At 35.6% G+C, this 20064-nt stretch overlaps 1 protein-coding gene and 1 pseudogene across 3 annotated transcripts in view; one reads left to right on the top strand and one right to left on the bottom strand.

Moving 5' to 3' along the window:
- Window positions 1-20064, top strand: part of VRK2 (VRK serine/threonine kinase 2) — a 97668-nt gene that overhangs the window by 47382 nt on the left and 30222 nt on the right. The gene's annotated exons all lie outside the window — the stretch shown is intronic.
- On the bottom strand, window positions 10099-11872 carry LOC308627913 (60 kDa heat shock protein, mitochondrial-like; annotated as a pseudogene). The gene has a single exon. The product of its transcript is annotated as a 60 kDa heat shock protein, mitochondrial-like (transcript).

Below are 20064 nucleotides of genomic sequence, written 5' to 3'. Positions count from 1 at the left end.
ATAACCTCTACTATAATCAAGACAGAGCATTTCTATCATCCTCAGAAATTCTCTCAGTCAGTCCCCTTTTCTCACCCTGAGGAAATGATTTCTGCCCCTGTTTTTTTTTTTTTTTTTTTTTTGCATTTTTAGGGATGTCATATAAATGGAATTATAGGTTTTTACTCTTTGTGTCTGGCTTCCTTTACTTAGCATAATATTTCTGAGATTTATCCATGCTGTAGTTCATTCCTCTTTAATGATAGGTAGTAGTCCATTGGAAACTACTGCAGTTACTTTATCTGTTTACCTCTGGATAGATATTTGTGTTGTTTCCAGTTTTTGACCATTATGAATGAAGATGTATAAACATTCACGTACAGGCTTTTGTATAGGTATATATTTTAACTTCTTCCAGGCAAATAACTAGGAGTGGAATTTCCGGATTGTGTGGAAGTGTATGTTTAACTTTAAAAGAAACAGCCACACTGTTTTCCAGAGTGATTGTACCATTATACCTTCCCTCCAGCAACGTGGATAATTCCAGTTGCCCCATATCTTGCCACCACTTGGTTTCATTAGTTTTAAACATATAAGCCATTATAGTAGATGTGTAGTTATATCTAGTAGTAGGTTTTTTAAAAGTTGTTTTATTTAACCCACATGAAGTGGGAGCATAAATCCAGGCGTTGTATTCCCTCATTGCTGTAAGTAAAAAGGGTCAGTTTTTAAATTTTATTTATTTATTGTGAATTGTCTGCTCATGTCTTTTGCCCATTTTTCTAACTTTTTTTTGTTTTTATTCCTTGATTTTGAAGAGTTCTTTAGATATGAATTATATTAGCCATTAATCTATTACATATTTTGCAGATATTTTCTCCCAATTTGACTTTTCTTCTTTGATTATACTTGTGTTGTTTTATTGTCTTGTAGAAGATGAATTAAAAAATTTTTAATGTCAAATTTATCAGTCTTTCATTTACTATGGATATTGAGTCATGGTTAGTAACCTTGTTCTACAGACAGGTGTATGAATTTTATTATATGATTTCATTCTTTACATTTAAATCTCTTTTTCACTTAGTTTATTCTTTTACATGACAGGAGATATCAACCAAATTTTATCTTTTCCTAAATGATTTTCCAAGTTTTCAACAATATTTATTAAAAATAAAAAACTTTGCTTCAGTGATATTAGATGCCACCTTTATTATATACTAAATTTCTGTACATACTTGAATTTATTCATGTACTTTCCATTGAATCCTTCTGGTTTGACTGCCTATTTATGCTTCATTGCCATACTAGTACATTAATTTCTGAGGCTTTGTAGTGTATTTTAATATCTGGTAGGGCTGGTAGTGCCTCATAGATTTTCTTTTTCAGTGAAATTCTAGCTACTCATATTTTTCTATATTTTGTTGGGTAGCATTTTCATTGGAATTTTGTTAAGTTAGGGAAAACCTGACATCTTTATGATTATAGATGTTCTATTCAACAACAGGGAATGGTTTTGAATTTCACCAGTTTTTACTTTTGTATCTTCTGAGGTATTTTAAAGCTTTCCTCATATTAGTTTTACACATTTCTTGTTACACTTATTCCTAAATATTAAACCATTTTTGTTTGTACTGTCAGTGCAGTTTTAGTCTACCATTTTATCTTCTAAGTGATTATTGTTTGTGTATATGAAAGTTATTGATTTTTATGCATTCATTTTATATCCTGTTAATTTATTGAATTTGGGGTAGTTTTAGTAATGATTCTCTAGGGTTTTCTTAGGAAACTGTATATCATATACAAGGAGATAATAGTTTTCCTTCTTTTCCACTTCTTATTATTTCCGATTTGTTTTCCCTAATATGCATCCAGTATATAGTAAATTGTAGTGAAGTTTGTGACCATCCTTTCCTCTTCTTCATCTTATTGGAAATGCCTAAAGTAGTACCCCAATAAATGTGGTTGACTAAGGCATATCTGCGTATATATGAATATGTGTATGTGAGTGTGTGTGTGTCTTTATAGTTATATTAAGGAAATACTCACCAGTTCCTCTGTTCTTGAATGGATGTTTTGTTTGTATGGAATGGGTATTGAATTTTGTCCAGTGATTGTTTAGCATGTACGGAAATGATCACGTTTTTCTCAGGTCAATTAATATGGTATAATATATTGCTGTGCTTCTAATATTGAACCAACCGTACTTTCCAGGAATAAATCTCACTTTGTTATGGTATATTATTTACTTAATATGGTACTGAAGTGTGTTCAGTAATATTTTATGTAGTATTTTCTTATTGGTATTTGTAAGTGATATTGGCCTGTAATTATCTGTTTTTGTACTATTTTTTTAATCAGATTCAGGTATCAACATTCAACTTGATTCATAAAAAGAATTTGAGGTTTACCTTCATTTTCTGTGTTCCAGAACTATTTCTACTATATTGGCACCATTTTTTTTTTTTTTAACATGAAATTCTCTGGTTCTGCTGAGAACATTCCTTGTAACTCGATTGTTTCCCATGGAAATTGATTGTTAAGCTCTTTAATCTCTAGTTGGGTCAATTTTAGTAGTTAGCAGTTTTGTCTAGTTTCTCAAATTTATTTGTGTGGTGGTCTGCATTGTACTCTCTTAGGACTTTTAAATTTCTTCTCCTTCAATGATTGTTTCCTTCTAGTTATTTTTTATTTTATTTTTGCTTTTTTCTTCTTCTTTTTTTTTTACCTTGATGAAAGTAGCTAGTTTGTCCATTATGTTAATTTTTCAGCAAACTTGGATTTTGATTTATTAATGAGATATATTGTTTTTTCTTTTCTATTTCATCAATTTCTGATTTTGCCATTGTTATATCTTTTCTTGTGCTCTTTTAATTTGACCCTTTTGTTCTTTTTTCTTGGTTTCAATTTGGGATCTAATTCATTTATATTCATTAAAAAATTTTTTACTTCTGTAGGTGTTTAAGGCCATGATTTTTCCTCTGGTCACTGCTTTATATTGTACTTCATGGATTTTGATATGTAGTGTTTTTATTATCTGTATTTTTTAGAAGGTTTGTATTTCTTCACCAAAAAGCAGTGCAGTAGAAGGTTTTTAAGTTTTCATGTAGAAAGACCTCTTAAAAATTTTTGGTTATTAAAATCTAGACTTGTGACAAGATGGTCAGAGTATTGTTTATAATAATTTTATTTGGAATGCACTGAAGCTTTTATCATGACTTAGAAGAGGATCAGTTTTTGTCAGTCTTCTGTGTTTTCTTGAGGAAAAGATAGTCTTTATTTTCATAGTGTAAAGTTTAATATCTTTCCAGAAGATCTACCTTATTGACTGTATTATTTATGCCATCTATATCTTCATTTAGTTTTTGTCCACTTGATCTATTTTGTACCGAGAGTGGTATTTAAGCCTTCAGTGGTTAATGTGTTTCTGTTGGTCTCCTTGATCCTGCTGTAGTTTCTGTTTTATAAAGATCATTGCTGTGCCATTTGGTAAATATTCATAATTATGTTTGTTGTGTTTCTTATGTGTTTTCTTTGATCTTATATTCTTTTACATTTTTTTGTGGGGGAAGAGTCTGTTTATGAAAGTTTATATTTTTGTTGTAGTGATAATCTTGGTATTTACACCTTTTAAAGATGCTTTGAGCCCACTCTTCTGTGTTTAACTTTTTAGTACTACTATGACAGTCCTTTGTGGTATTTTTTTTTTTACCACAACTTTAATAAGTTCACTATCAGTGCGTTTATTTTACTTTCCTCCTTTCCTTACTGTTGTCTTGAAGCCTTACTACTTTGTCAGAATATATATCATTTGTATATTCTTCATTTATCCCTAGCCTTGTTTTTTTAGTGTTAGAGATAATTATATTAAATGCTCACCCTTCTGTCCTTTTGCTGAAGTTACTCATCTTTTGATTGTTTGAAACTAATCTTCTAGTAGATTGTTCAAGAAGTACCCATGGGTATAGCATTCCCTTGCATGTATAAAACTTTTGCAATAGCATTGATGCCTGAAGGATAGCTTGGATGGATTTAAAATATTTAGTTCATACTTTTTTTCCTTGAGTTTCTTGAAAAGGCTGATCTATTTTTGCCTTGTTTGCAGTTTGCTTTTAATAAGTCGGCTGCCAGTTTAATACTTACTATTGCATGTTATTTGTCCTTTTTGCCATGCTCTCTTTAGGATTTTTTCCTTTATTAATAGTGTCTAATCATTTTACCAGGATATGTTTTAGAGTAGATCATTGTGTATCAGTTTTCCCAGATGGGCCCTTTTGATATATAAAATAAGCCTTTTACTTCCAGAAAGTTTTCTTGGTTTATTGTTTTAAACGTTAGTTCTCTCTTCATGTGTGTTTTGAATTTAAACTATGGAGAAAGGAACTTCAGCAGGAAGCTATTTAATGAACAAAAGAAAAACAAGTGGAAAAAAAAGATTCAAAATTAGAGAGGGAAGATGTTTTTGAATGATTTGGCAAGAGAAAAAGGCAAGAAAAGTTGACATTTGTACAGCCTTTGTCAAAGCAATAGGGTTGTTAGGATTGAGGTAAAATTGGGAAGTAGAGTCAAAGAAGTATTGGATAAAAACAGCAGCCTTCTTAGTTACGGTGGAATGGAAAAGTTCTGACAAGGATAATAATCAAAAGTCATGTCCTGGGGCTTCCCTGGTGGCGCAGTGGTTGAGAGTCTGCCTGCCGATGCAGGGGACACGGGTTTGTGCCCCGGTCCGGGAGGATCCCACATGCCGCGGAGCGGCTGGGCCCGTGAGCCATGGCTGCTGAGCCTGCGCGTCTGGAGCCTGTGCTCCACAACGGGAGAGGCCACAACAGTGAGAGGCCCATGTACCGGAAAAAAAAAAAAAAAAAAAGTCATGTCCTGGATAGCCAATTGGGGGCACAGTTGATGTTCTGGAATGTTTTTATTTTGTTGGGTTTTTGGGGAAAACTTTCCCAAAATAATATTCATAGTGGGATCAAGCAAAGATTTTCTTTAAAATAGCCCCATTGAGAGTCTGAATGGCCTATTGTAGATTATTTTGATTCTTCTCATCACTTTCCCTCTTTTTAATAGCATTTTGGCCATTTCTTGATAATTCATCTGAAACTATCCAAATATAGAATTTTGAAGATTCTTGAAATGTACACCCTTTACCTTCTTTCTTTCATGCTTTTCAACATTTTTATTGAAAGAAAAACAATCCCAACTTCATCTGTGGAAAAATCCCATTTTTTAAAAATCTGGGATTTTTTAGGTACTTCTTTACATCATCTCTGTTTTAGTAAGATATTTTTTAAGATCTTTATTTTAGACAAAAGATTAAAGAAAATGTTTTAGTGCTAATATTGTACTTTGTACAAGAAATAGAAATCAAATGTACTGGTTTGGTTAAAAAATTCTTTAAATTAAAATAGTATTACCAGAAATGATACTGAGTGGTGGTTTTGCCAGTGAGTAGTACCATTCATTTGGCTGCATCTCCCAGTGTCACTAGTGAAGGAAGTTGAAGCACTTTAACTAAAATCAGGGTTTGTACCCTTCTTTTTATTTATGGAAGGCAACCCCTTTGTTGATCAGAAGCATGTTGTTTTTTCACACAAAGCCTACATCCCTGCTCTTACCTGAAGCCTTTCTTGATGATTCTGATCTGCACTAATCTCTGTTTCTAATTTCCTTTAGCTTCTAATGTGTATTTTACACACATGAGCACTCAAGTCTCACTTGTCTTGTGTTGTCTTATACTCTGAACTAGAAAGAACTCCTTGAGACTTATAGGAAGGTATACTTCTCTTCCTTCTTTTGTATTCCTCAGAGGAATACACTAGGTTAGTGTTCCTTTTGTAATAACCCTTCAAGAAATACTTTACTGACTTCTCAGGACACGAGGCCAGTACCTCTCACTTAGTACCAAGACTAAGTGGTACTTGATTGTTCAGCTCCTTGACCCCATCATGCGCCATGTGTTTCTGCCCCAAAGCTCCTGCTAAGTCGAAGGTGATGGCCCTCACAGATAGAGAAAAACAGTTCTTCATGTCAACATCTGGAGTGATAAGTATACCATTGGAAACCTGTGATTTTTACAAACACTTGTTTGATTACTGGGACTTGTGCTAGACTGAAAGTCAGGAAACCAGGTTCTGGTCCCAGCTCTGACACTGAACAGAATTACAGCTTTCAGAAAATCATTTAACTTATGTGGATTTTGGCTATTTACTGTATAAAATGTGGGACTCTGACTAAGTGATCTCAAAAGTTCCTTCTTGCTGGAAAAGTCTGTTATTCTCTGAAAACATGTTTTCCAAGTACTTAATGCTTATTGCTGAAAGTAATGTTTCTTATACTGTTTCCAAAGTGTCTTCATTTTTGTTGCATAGCTAAAGAAGTTAAAAAGTTTAAATTTAGAAAAAAATTTAATTATCTGGGAGCAGGAATTGTAGCACCTGACCTGTATCTGGTGACAAAATACTCACTTTCAGATTCCCTAGGATATCCATAGGGTAGGGTCATAAGACTCATTAAAGCTGCTTGTTCACTGTTTGCTACAGGAAATTCTAACATAATCCATTGATCAATCACAGTTACTTATAAGATGGAGTGTGAATTTGTGTTTGTAAGAATTTTGCATGGTATGTGCAGATAATATGGTTACCATTTAGAGAGAGTATTTCCTTTGTTGAACGTATATAGTCCTGGTAACATACCTCTGTATCTTATTATTTCCAGAGTAGCATTATATGGTCTTATCTTGATGATACCATAATATTGCTAGATGGTACAGGTGGCAAGGCTACTTTCAAATATTTTGATATCACATGTATAGGGTTATACTGTAGATTAAATAACATGGTGGTGTTTACAGTCACTTAAAGTGTACAGTAACATGCATGTTATTTTCTTTCTTCCTAGTGAGGTTCTGCTATATTTTTTCAGTTGAGTAAAAAGACTTTGAAAATTGTTCCTATGATTTTAGTTGTTTGAACTTTTTTTTTTTTTTTTTTTTCAGTACGCGGGCCTCTCACCGTTGTGGCCTCTCCCGTTGCGGAGCACAGGCTCCGGACGCGCAGGCTCAGCGGCCATGGCCCACGGGCTTAGTTGCTCCGCAGCATGTGGGATCTTCCCAGACTGGGGCACGAACCCGTGTCCCCTGCATTGGCAGGTGGACTCTCAACCACTGTGCCACCAGGGAAGCCCCTGTTTGAACTTTTAAAATTAATATTTTATGAGTTTTATATTAATAGAATTATTTTAAAAATATGCACTTTCACTGAAATTTTTATCTCAGTATAATTCTTTGTCATATGAATTTGTTGTTTTTGAGATTTAATAGGTTGTATGTATCTGGTATTCATAGATCAGTTCTACAAACTTACTGTTTGGGGATTCTTTCAGAATGATTTGTCAAATAAAAATAAAGTCAGCTCCAAATTTTATTTCCATCTAACATTCTATAATGTGTTAATACTACTATGTTTTACTATGCTCCAACTTGTTACTTTAAAATTGTTTAAGTAATCAAATGTATTTCTACCTCTGTTATCTGATACTTAATAGTGTTCCTGTCGTTAAAATTTATTCTTAACATGCGTATATTAAGATGTCTGATTTTGAATCAGATTAGTTCCATATAAAAATTCTTATTTCAAAATACTATGCAAATGACAGCTATATGAATATGGACTACTGGAGTCATATTATTGGAGGGTCATGTTGGGTGGAAAAATGCTGAAGAGAACATCATAATAATTATAATTTAGAAGCCATGGTCTCCATATTTAAAACTAATATTTTGTGAACCTTATTTCCCAATGCAGAGACTCTGAGAACCTGTTAAGTATATAATTTTGCCTTTAGGAAGACAGTTTTTTTAACCTTTTATTTAAAAAATTTCAAACAACAAATTTCAGTACTAAAAAAGAGGGAACTCTGTATCTTCATCACCTTGACTTAAAAATTAACATTTTGAAAATTTGTTTTATATATTTTTTGGGCTGAAATGTTTTGAAATAAATTATAGCTATCATGGCATTTTGCCTCTAAATACTTAAGTATGTATGCATTGCATATGTATGCAGTAAGGACAATTCACCGTATTATCACAATGCTTTTATCACACTTAACAAAATTAACAATCATTCCTTAATATCAGGTATAGTTTTATTTCTTCCACTTTCTTCTTTTTCCTAAAGTTCAAGAGAAAATGGGAATACAGACATTTTTTATTCCATTTGTCCTTGAACTCTTTGTTTCTCTATCTCTTGCAGTAGGCTTCTCTGTGGCACAGCCTCCCTTTCTGTAAAGTGGATCATATGATCCACTTTTTTTAGATCATATGATCGCTTTGGTCCCTTTTAGTTCTCATAGCCTCTTACTTCCTGGATAGAACTGGTTGTTAGCTACAAATCTGACTTAGGAAAGTACTATCACAGAAGCAAGTGAGCGTTTCTTTCAGTTAAATATCCATCAGGAGAGCAAGTTTGTAGTCTTGTAAATAGGAAAACAGGAATTATGTTTTATTCACTGATGTGCATCCAGCAGCTAGCACAAAGTATGGCATATAATAAGCACTCAGTAAATAAGTGATGAGTGAACAATGAGTAATTGAATAGGTTAATGCATAAATGAATTGATTAATTAGTCATTTCAGTGTTCAGGAGTAACAGGTAAAGCCAACTAAGTAGAGCTGGATATAGTTTAACAAAGTACAGTAACTAAGCTATTTGTACATTTCTTAAATTCTTTTTTTTTTAATTAATTTATTTATTTTTGCTGTGTTGGGTCTTCGTTTCTGTGCGAGGGCTTTCTCTAGTTGTGGCAAGTGGGGGCCACTCTTCATCGCGGTGCACAGGCCTCACTATTGCGGCCTCTCTTGTTGCAGGAGCACAGGCTCCAGACACGCAGGCTCAGTAGTTGTGGCTCACGGGCCTAGTTGCTCCGCAGCATGTGGGATCCTCCCAGACCAGGGCTCGAACCCGTGTCCCCTGCATTAGCAGGCAGATTCTCAACCACTGCGCCACCAGGGAAGCCCATTTCTTAAATTCTTATTGGGAGAAGTCTAACCACTGTGTCAAGAGATCTTTACTACTTAATATAGCCATGAGGAGTGTTTTCTTATAGATGGAGCTCTGTCAGCATATTCACAAAGAGAAATGAGAACAAGGGCTGCTATGGGTTGAATTGTGTCCCTTCAAAGGATGTTAAAGTTGCAACCCTCCAGTACTGTGAATGTGATCTTATTGGGAAATAGGATCTTTGCAGGTGATCAAATTAAGATGAGGTCATTAGGGAGGGCCCCAATCCAATATGATTGGTGTTCTTATAAAAGGGGAAATTTGGACATAGAGACAGACATGCATAGAGGAAAGATGATTAGATGATAGGGAGAATGCCTTCTAGAAGCCAAGGAACACCTGAGACTACCAGAAGTTAGGAGAGAAGCATGAAACAGTTTATTTCTCACAGCCCTCAGAAGGAACCAACCCTGCTGACACCTTGATTTCAGACTTCTAGCCTCCAGAACTGTGAGACAATAAATTTCTATTGTTGAACCCATCCAGTCTGTGGTACGTTGTTATAGCAGCCATGGAGAATTAATACAGGGGCCTAACATAAATCTTTGAGTGGAGGTTGAGATAATAAATTTTCCAAATAATTTTTTTTAACTTTAAACAATTTTTATTACACAAAGGTTGTCACATAATTGGATATTGCTCTACTCTGTACACAATTCTTACTCTCCACAGAAAGGCTGCTTCTTAACTTCTCATCTGTTGATGGCAATCACTAAAATCCTGATTTTAACAGAATAGTAGTAAAAATGCCTCAGTGATTTAAGTTGAAAGCAGTACATTGGTGCATGGCTCTTATACTCATTTACCAGGAATGTACAAATGTCTTTATTCAAAAATACAAAATAAATTATCTGTAGGCATGGACAATGACAGCAGTAAACCATTCTGTGTTGTCAACTGAAACCAGTAACTGATGGTTATAGTGATTTTCTTAAACGTCAGCCAGCCTTTTCTTCAGTCATCTCCTTCAACTGACCTCTCAAAGTTATTGGTGAGGAACGCTACCTCGAGCATCCTCTCGCAGCTCATTAATGATGGTAAAGCCCTATTCTAGGAATTAGAACATGCCACCTCCCATCCCACCCATTCCACGCATTCCAGGATCCTTCTTTTCTTTAGGAATTTCTGTGACTACAACTTCTGCTGTAGTTAACAGAGAGGCCACTCCAGCAGCATCCAGTAATGCAGTTCTTACAACCTTAGTTGGATCAATGATTCCTTTTTCCACCATATTCACAAAATCTCCAAGCATAGCATCATAACCAACTTCTGAAGAACTTTGCAAAATTTTCTCAACTATCAATGATCCTTCGACACCTGCATTCTTAGCAATGGTCATTGCAGGAATTTTGAGTGTTTTTTTAATAATTTCTATACCAATTTTTTGATCTTCATTAGCTGGAGTTATTGAATCCAAGTCTGGAAGGCACCGAAGCAGGGCACAGCCCCCTCCCAAAACAATGCCTTCTTCAACAGCAGCTCATGTAGCATTAAGGGCATCTGTAACTCTGTCTTTCTTTTCATTCACTTCAACATCACTTGTCCCACCAACCTTTAGCACAGCAACACCATCTGAGAGTTTTGCCAGACGTTCATTCAATTTTTCCTTTTCACATTCACTAGTTGTAATATCTAACTGCTCGATGATTTCTTGAATACACTTTTCAATTTGAGCCTTATCACCTTTTCCTTTCAAGAGCATGGCATCATCTTTGGTCACAATGACCTCTCCAACTTTTCCTAAGTCATGAGGCTGAACATCTTCAAGATTTAGAGTTAGTCCTTCTTCTCCAAATACTGCACCATCAGTAGCAATAGCCATGTCTTTAAGCTGGTTCTTTTTGTTGTCACCAAAACCTGGAGCTTTGACTGCTACAGCCTGAAGACCAACTTTCAGCCTATTCAAAACGAGTGTACTTAGAGCTTCTCCATGGACGTCTTCAGCAATTATGACCAAGGGCTTACGGTGAGCATTGGCAATTTCAAGAGCAGGAACAATGGACTGGACACTAGAAATTTTCTTTTCACTTAACAGAACATAGGCATCTTGGAATTCACATTTCTGACCTTTTGATGTATTAATAAAGTATGGAGAGATATACCCTCTATCAAACTTCATGCCTTCAATAATTTCTAATTCGTCATTCAGTGTTTTTCCATCCTTTACTGTGATAACGCCCTTTCTTCTAACCTTTTTCGTCGCATCAGAAATAATGTTGCCACTTTGCCTCCATTTGCAGAAATCGTAGCAACCTGGGCGATCTCTTCCGGGGTTGTCACAGGTTTAGACTCCTTCTTAAGTTCAGCAATTATAGCATCAACAGCTAACATCACACCTCTCCTGATTTCCACTGGATTAGCACCTTTGCTAATCTTCTCAAAGCCTTCCTTGGCAATGGAGCTTGCCAGTACAGTAGCAGTAGTGGTGCCATCCCCAGCCTCTTCGTTTGTGTTATTGGCAACATCTTGAACGAGTTTCGCACCAATATTTTTATATTTATCTTTTAAGTCAATGGACTTTGCAACAGTCACACCATCTTTTGTCACTTTGGGACTTCCCCAACTCTGTTCAGTAATCACCGTCCTTCCCTTTGGCCCCATGGTAATGGCTACAGCATCAGCTAAAAGGTCTACACCTTGAAGCATTAAGGCTCGGGCATCTGCACCAAATTTTACATCTTTGGCATAAGCCCGAGTGAGATGAGGAGCCAGTGCCCTGGACACTGGCCTAATCTGGCGAAGGACTGCGGGCAATCGAAGCATTTCTGGGGCAGCGGCACGGTTAGTGAGCAACGAGACAGGCTGTCAGCGGCGAGTCCCAAATAATTTTAATGAAAAGCTCAAGATAATGTTCTGTTCCACGTAAGCTGTTAACACCTTGGCATGAATATCAGTGTATTTTGGCCATATATGAGCTTTGGATACAAGGATAAGGAAAGAAAAAGGAAAGGGGTAAAAATAAGAACAGAAAGCCCTTTTATTTTGCCTAGGGACCCTCCAGGCAAATTGGTCAAATTGGTCAAATTGGTCAGTATGTCTCACAAGATTTGTTCTTACACATAGGATCTCCAAGCAGTTAGTTCCTGAACAGTCTGCTTGTTTATTCTGGAGCTAAATGTCCTTGTTCTGAATCAGAAAGAAGATATAAAAAGAGGGGTGTTTACCTTCTCCTAATCCCAGGCAAAAAGTTGGTTAGAAGAAGCTTGAGACTCTTTGCATAACTCTGTATTATGTTGGCGATTCAGTGTAGAATCGTGAAGGGTGTGAGCTCTGGAATCAGACTCCTCGGGTTTGAGTTCTGGCTTTATCTCTTCTTAGTTCTGTATTCTTAGCCACAGTATTTTACCTCTCTGTGCTTCAATTTCTCCCTCTAAAAATAAGGATAATATTACCTCACTCAAAGAGGGATTGTAAGGATCAGATGATTTAGACATGTGAAAGACTTAGACCAATATCAGGCACATAGTAAGCCCTCAGTAAGTAAGAGCTAGAAAAACATTTTTTAAAGCTATTTTTTAAGCTTATGACAAAAGAACCCCTTATCTTATTTTTGCTCCCCCAGAATTGTTTAGATTTATGAAAAAGGACATTTGATGTTCTGGTTAGATGTTAAGAAAATGGTAATGAGTTGATTTAATAAGTGTAGTTCTCCCAGGCAGGTAGTTTGATGATAGGTGTCCCTTAAAAGTTGTAAGGAACAGAATGTTCAGGGTCTGTTTTCTATAAAAGGGAAAAAGAATTCACATTTTAGGAATGTATATGCTGTGTAAGTATAGGATGGTCCGTTTAACGAATCACCTATCCCCAAGAATATAGTTCCCAAGAGAGTTAATGCTATTGAAAAATTAGTGTTTGTTCATAATCAATACATGTTTGTTGATGCCTACTGGGTCCCACTGGTCATATTATTTAAATTTCTGAAGACCAGATGTATACATGACCAAACAATTGTTTATGACCAAAATATTTGAGCATCCTAATTCACAAAGGGCTATATATGTTGTTGTTGTTTTTTCCAGTTAATATGGGAAGTGGCATTTCTGAATTCTGAGTCAACTCACTGAGCTGTATAAATTGGTTGGATTAAGAGGTATGCCTGTTGTGGGACTGTTAAAAACTATGGACCCCCAAGGGGATGTGCATGTAAGAATGGCATGATTGCTGGCAACCTCAACACTGTCTTTGAAATCAGTAGAATTTGTAGTTAATGTAGAGCAAGGAGATGCTTTTGAATGTTAGATAGCTGTGTGTTATGTAGACACAGCTTACATGTAGTGAAACTTTTTATAATGTATCTGACAGTCAAATTATATCAGCTAACATTTTGTATCTGCTGTTAACAGATAGACCAAGCTCTGATAATGCTTACCAGCATATTGCAAAGTCTTAAGCTCAGATTTGATTTAGGCAAAGAGGAAGCCTGTGAATTGGATGCAATTCAGATTATCCTCTTCCATTGCCTATTTATTTTGTTAAAGGACAGACACAAGTGAAGCGGTTTCATATCATCTTGGAAATGAGAAAGAGAAGGTATTGTAGGTTTCTTTATATAATCTTTGAGAACGTGTGTCAAAAGGAAAAATTGGAAATTGACTGTAATTGGAAAAGTTTTGTTTTGTAGGTGAAGGTATTGTTAGTAAAGAAGCAATTGCTAGCCTATGTATTATTGAGGGAATTTCCCCCCAAAGCCTGGAAAGAATAGTAAGTCACAGCCCAGCTGTCTTGGATTAAATAGGCTTTCACATAGGTTGAAATAGAAGGGCAGGTAATAGGGTCAAAATGCTAGTATCATTAAGAATACTGCTAAATATAACTCAGTATTTTGTTATGAATGCTTGAATTTATGGCGCCATTTAAGAGAGTCATAGACTTGGGTCTGATGGAGCAGTAGATGGAGTGAAGAGGTAGTGATATGGCACAGCTTTCTGCTTTTTCTTCATATGATGACTTCATGGATGTGTCTTTAAATCTCTCACTCTCAATGAGTATTAAATATAAAGGGGAAAAAGGGTAAAATTCCAGTAGGTAGTTGTGAGATCTAGGAGGAAGAAAAAAACCCCAACATATAAAGCACATGTAAAACAATATATAAGATCAAACTGTATTTTTGAAAAATATATCTTCATGTTTATTCTAATAAACATCCTGTTTGAAAAGTAACCTGGCAGCTTTTAAAAGTCATATTCTTTTGTGTAGGCTGACTAGTGATAATGCACATGTGTCATCTGCGGCATTGTGTTACTGGCAAAAAGAAGGTAGGGAAGTTGAGGAGAAACAAAAAAAGTACTGTATAATAAAAGAATAAAAAGCACACATTTATATCAAAATGTAGTAGCAGCCATGAAGCTACATATAGGTTTGTAGTAGATATGAATGACTTTCGTGAACATAAACATGCTGCTTATTCATTTCATGCTTCATTCCCCTTTTGGCATGTAGTGGTTTCCATTAGTCAGTAAGCATTTAGTTTATTGTGAAGATTTTCACATTATAGTATCTTGTTGAAAGAATAGGAAAATATTATGTGCTATTCAAATAAGATAAATGCTGGCCTTTTTTTTATAAAAGCTTTTAAAGTTGCTGAATAAGTCTGTATATTTTTCCTAGAGTTTTGAAAGTGTTTTCTAAATTGCCACTAAACAAAGTCACGAATAATGACTATCTCCCTCCATTGTATAATTTCCATCAGTCTCTGATGAGAGTTTAAGACACATTTCTTGCTACAACAGGGTGTGCTAATTAAAAGGGTTTAATTGTATAAAATAGTCTAAATTATGATAAGGTGATTAGATTTTACAACAGGAAAATTTTAAGTTCTTGAAAAGTGAATCACATCTTGGAGTGTATGTGCATCTCTTCTCTAATGTGAATCTGCAAAGTGGCGGTAAAGGAGTAATGTGATTTAGTGGGTTGGTCGCGTCTCAGTGGGCAATGAGATCTGTCCAGATTAGCATCTTTTTTCTCTTCCAGCTCCATAATCTCTTGCAGCCCTTCTCCAGCTCACATTTTCCTGTCCAGCGTATCAAGTGTTGAGAAATGCTTCCATGTGAGCCATTCTGGCTGTTTGATACTTAGTTCCTGGTTGATTGAGGAACAGGAAGGCGGCAGATTTGACTCTTGATGGGAAGGAGGTCCTTTATTTTTTCCATCAACTATGAGTCTATCACTCAGTTCTGCATAAACTGAGAGAACCAGGAACTGGTTGGATTAGAGTGTTAGCCATCAATCAACCAGTTTGCTTTTGGTACAAAAATGAGTAAATCATTTTCTTTCCAAATCTTCTCTTCTTCCTCCTATTCTCTTTTTGTCTATTCATTGAATCCTCATATACCCAGCTAGCCACATTATTTTCAGTTATCTTTGACTCTATCTCTCAACCCTCTTATGGCTCTGTTCTTTGTCTCCCTTCTTTGTTCACCAGTGCCCTAGTCCAGCCTCCCACTGTCTCTTGCCTGGACTAATGTCATATTCTCCTAAATGGACTCTCTGCTTTCATTTCCCCATTACGATGCTGCCAGTGCTGATGATATTATTCCTTGCCAAAAACCTTTGGTGACTTCTTTTTGCATACAAAAATTGTGTCCCGGCTTCTTAGCATGGTTTTCAAAGCTTCCTGTAAACTCATGCTAACCAGTTTTTTTTCCGGCTTGTGTTGTGTTTCCAATAACCTCTTCACTCCCAGCACACACTGACCCAGCCCTGGTTTTCCTTGTTTTATCTCTTCTTCCCTATCTCCATTTGTGGAAATCTTAGATATTTTTCAGGGCCCAAATCAATGTCATTTTGTTCTTTGAGTTCCCCAATTAAGAAGTAACCTCCCCCTACTCTAAAATATTATTACATTTAAATCTGTTATACTTTTGTTGGAGTAGATGTTACCTCTAGATGTGCTTGTGTCATCTCTCCTTCCTCTGTGTGGGACGTATGGAAAAATCTGTCTTCTGGTTAGGCTGATTTAGGTTTGGATCTCAGCCTTGCCAATTACTATAAGTTTAGTTGTTTTGCACAGAGCACCTAAACTCACTCGTGTTTTCTCATCCTCAAGGTATCTTAAAATAACTTGCTCTTAGTGTCATGAGGGTTAAATAATTTGACTTCTGTAAAGCACATAATGCCTTCGCATAGCAAGTATTCAATAATACGCATTCATTTTTGTTTTTCTTTCCTTTTTAGAATGTATGATTCTTGATATTTTATCATGCTTGGCGTCTATTGAAAGGAATTTACTTCTATTTGTCCAATTATTACCATCAAGTCAAATCAGTGAAATTTTATTTAAGCCTACTATGCAGAAGACCTCAGAATAGGTGCTGTCATGGATACAAAAATGTATATATCATTATCCTGGCCCCTTGTCCCATAGGATTTTACAGCCTATAAATGTGGATCCAAGGCATAAATAAAAGCTAAATACTTTGTACATTTTTAAAAGGTAAATCCATCTGAACACAAATGAAAACCCAATGAATTGCCTTGAGGTTAAAAGGATCTACATACCAGAATAGAATTCAGGTATGAGTGGTGGATCTCGGAAGTGTGAGATGTGAATCCAGGAGGTGTGGTAGGAGGTGGAGAAGAGCACTTGGGGTATCCGTGCTGAATTGAAGACAAAGGCCCTTCCAGTGCAGGTCACTGCAAGGAAGAGTTCTCACAGGGGGCTCTTTAACCATTCCTTTCACCCATCCATTTGGAAAAACAAAGTGATGTAAGACCTTACAAGCATCAGAAAGCAAGGAGAGGGAGGTAAAGGTTTAATTAAATGCATAACTTGAGAATGTGGCATATATGGTTGCAAATCTGGCTAGGTAAAATAGGAAGTTGATTTTTGAGGCAGATCTGTTTGGTATAGGAAAGTTGTGATTTTCATGGTCATCAAAGGCTAATTTGTTTTTCATCTTTATTAGTTTAGTGCTTCAAATTAAGGCTATGATTTACTGACTACCTGTGTCAAATTTGTTTTTCAGAGAGGCAGATGCTGAGACAGCATTAGGAGTGCAAGGGCTTTATTGAGGGAAGGGAGTATAGTACCTATATAATAGAAAGATAAAAGGAGAGGAAACAGGTTTGGACAAGGAAAGCTTTCAGAGTAGGATGTTGCAATGACACCTGTGAAAGGAAAGGAGACGAGAAGGATTGAGCAGGGAGAGCTCAGACTATGATACAGTTCTGAGAAAGTCTCAGCCAACCCATTAGGGAGCACCAGAGCAAAAGGATTCCATTAGGAGAGTCTCCAATTGGGTAGAAATAGCCACACAGCATTCCCACCATGATCATTCTTTAGTAGGAACTGCCTGGGAAGAGTGTCACCTTGGCTCACATGCTGTGGTGGTTCCTAATGGCCCTGCCTCTGGAAGTTGTCAGATTATTGCCCTCCTCACAGGTGAAAGGCCATTTCTTTCTTGATGGGATTGTACCTCAGTGGCTATTACACTACCTTTTCAATAATAAAGTATTAAAATTGAAAGTCCTTGAAAGCATTAGTGAAGATTAGATGTTTTTTGAGGGGGAGGGGACAGCTGAGAAATTCACTAAACAATAAAATTTTTTGTAGAAGCTGAATTTAGTGACTGACTGTTGGATGACTTGCATTATTTGGGTGTATCACATTATTTTTCATCTGTTAAATGTGTATAATGACACATCTCCCCTACCTGCCTCACAAAGTTGTAAAAAACCAAACAAAACTAAACCATAGTACATATCTAAGAGGGATGAGAGAAAAATGAGAGTAGCATGTGGAAATGTGAGAGGCAGTACAGTATGATCGAAAGATCTATGATTAAAATAAAGAGAAGTGGTCAAGGCTGTTCTTCTATTCATGGAGAAAGGAAATGGTTACTAAATTTAGAAAAGTTGCATAAGAAGAAAATCATTTAAAATGCGTTAGGGATCTAGATATTTAAATTTTCCTAGGTCTAGTCTTATTATAATACAAATAATAACCCCCTACCTGATCTTGATGATCTTGAGATTCCTACTATAGGCTTGTCTAAAACTAGGGTTATTATATGTATTTATCCTTAAAGTGAAAAATATTAATGAGTTGTTATTTTTTATTTCACAGAAAAAAGGTGATAATATAAAAAAAGTTAACTGAAACTAAGTCTTAGCTCAAGGACATACAAAAAATAGGACCGAGACTGCAAACCCTACTGTAGATTGGGTTTTCTGCTTAAACTTATTTTTGACTTCAACAAAATTTCAGAAATGGACAGAACCACAAATTCTATACTGTATTAAAAAAAAATAGACAACACCAACAGTGAAAAGTCTAATATCAAGAACAAGACAAATATGCCCACTCTCGCCATTTTTATTCAATATAGTACTGGAAGTCCTAGCCAGAGTAATTAGGCAAGAAAAAGAGATAAAAGACATCTAAATTAGAAAGGAAGAAGTAAAATGGTCTCTGTCAATGACATTATATTATATAGAGAAAACCCTGAAGACTCCACCAAAAAATTGTTTGAATAAATGAATTCAGTAAAGTTGCAGGATACAAAATCAATTGACAAAAATCAGTTGCATTTCTATACCCTAACAACGAGCTATTGGAAAGAGAAATTAAAACAATTCCATTTACAATAGCATCAAAAAGAATAAAATATTTAGCAATAAATTTAGCCAAGAACATGAAAGATCTGTACACTAAACTCCACAAAACATTGATGAAAGAAGTTCAAGAAGACACAAATAAATGGCAAGATACCCCATGCTCATGGATTAAAAGAATATTGTTAAACTGTCCATACTACCCAAAGCAATCTAAAGATTCAGTTCAGTCCCTTTCAAATTCCAATGGCATTTTTCACAGAAATAGAAAAACTATCCAAAAATTTCTGTGAACCATAAAGGGCCCCAAGTAGCCAAAGCAATTCTGCAAAGAACAAAACCACCAGAGGCATCACACTTTTTGATTTCAAACTATATTACAAAGCTATAGTAATCAAAACAGTATGTTACTGACATAAAAAAAGACACAGACCAATTGAACAGATTAGAGACCCTGGAAATAAACACACGCATATATGGTCAATTTTTGACAAAGGAGCCAAGAATATACACGGGGCAGGGTTAGTCTCTTAAATAAATGGTGTTGGGAAAACTGGACATGCACATGGCAAAGAATAAAATTGGACACCCCTTTGTCTTACACCTTACACAAAAATTAACTAAAAATGGATTAAAGCCTTGAACATAAAGCTTGAAACCATAAAGCTCCTAGAAGGAAACATAGGCAGTATGCTTTTTGACATTGGTCTTAGCAGTGTCTTTCTACATATGTCTTGTCAGGCAAGGGGAACAAAGCAAAAATAAACAAATGGGATGACATCAAACTTAAAAGCTTCTGCACAGCAAGGAAACCATCAACAAAATGAAAAGACAACCTACTGAATGGGATAAGATATTTGCAAATTATATATTTGATAAAGGGTTAATATCCAAAATATATAAAGAAGTCATACTACCCAATTAGCAAAACAAAATAAGACAATTTAAAAAAATGGGCAGAGGACCTGAACATTTTTCCAAAGAAGAGATCCAAATGGCTGACAGGTACATTAAAAGGTGTTCAACATCACTAATTATAAAGGAAATGCAAATCAAAACCATAATGAGATATCAACTCACACCTGTGAGCAAGGCTATTATCAAAAAGACAAAAAATAATAATTGCTGTGAGGTTGTGGAGAAAAGGGAACCTTTGTTTACTGTTGGTGGAAATGTAAACTGGTACAGCTACTGTGGAAAACAATATGGAGGTTGCTCAAAAAATTAAAAATAGAACTACCGTATGATCCATCAGTCTAACTTCTTGGTATATTTCCACAGGAAACAAAATCATTATCTCAAAGAGATCTGTACTCCCATGTTCACTGCAGCATTATTCAAATGAGTTAGTGTATTCTGAGTCAGATGGTTAGTGCATGTTTCCTTTACTGTATTGTTAGCTTCTTGTCTTTATATTAAATGTAGATCCTGCATTGCCCTTCAGAGTTTGAGTAATGCAGCACTACCTTGA

The sequence above is a fragment of the Mesoplodon bidens genome (assembly GCF_964165515.1).
Source record: "Mesoplodon bidens genome assembly, chromosome: 14".
Classification (NCBI taxonomy): domain Eukaryota; kingdom Metazoa; phylum Chordata; class Mammalia; order Artiodactyla; family Ziphiidae; genus Mesoplodon; species Mesoplodon bidens.
This window is presented reverse-complemented; position numbering and strand designations above follow the sequence as displayed.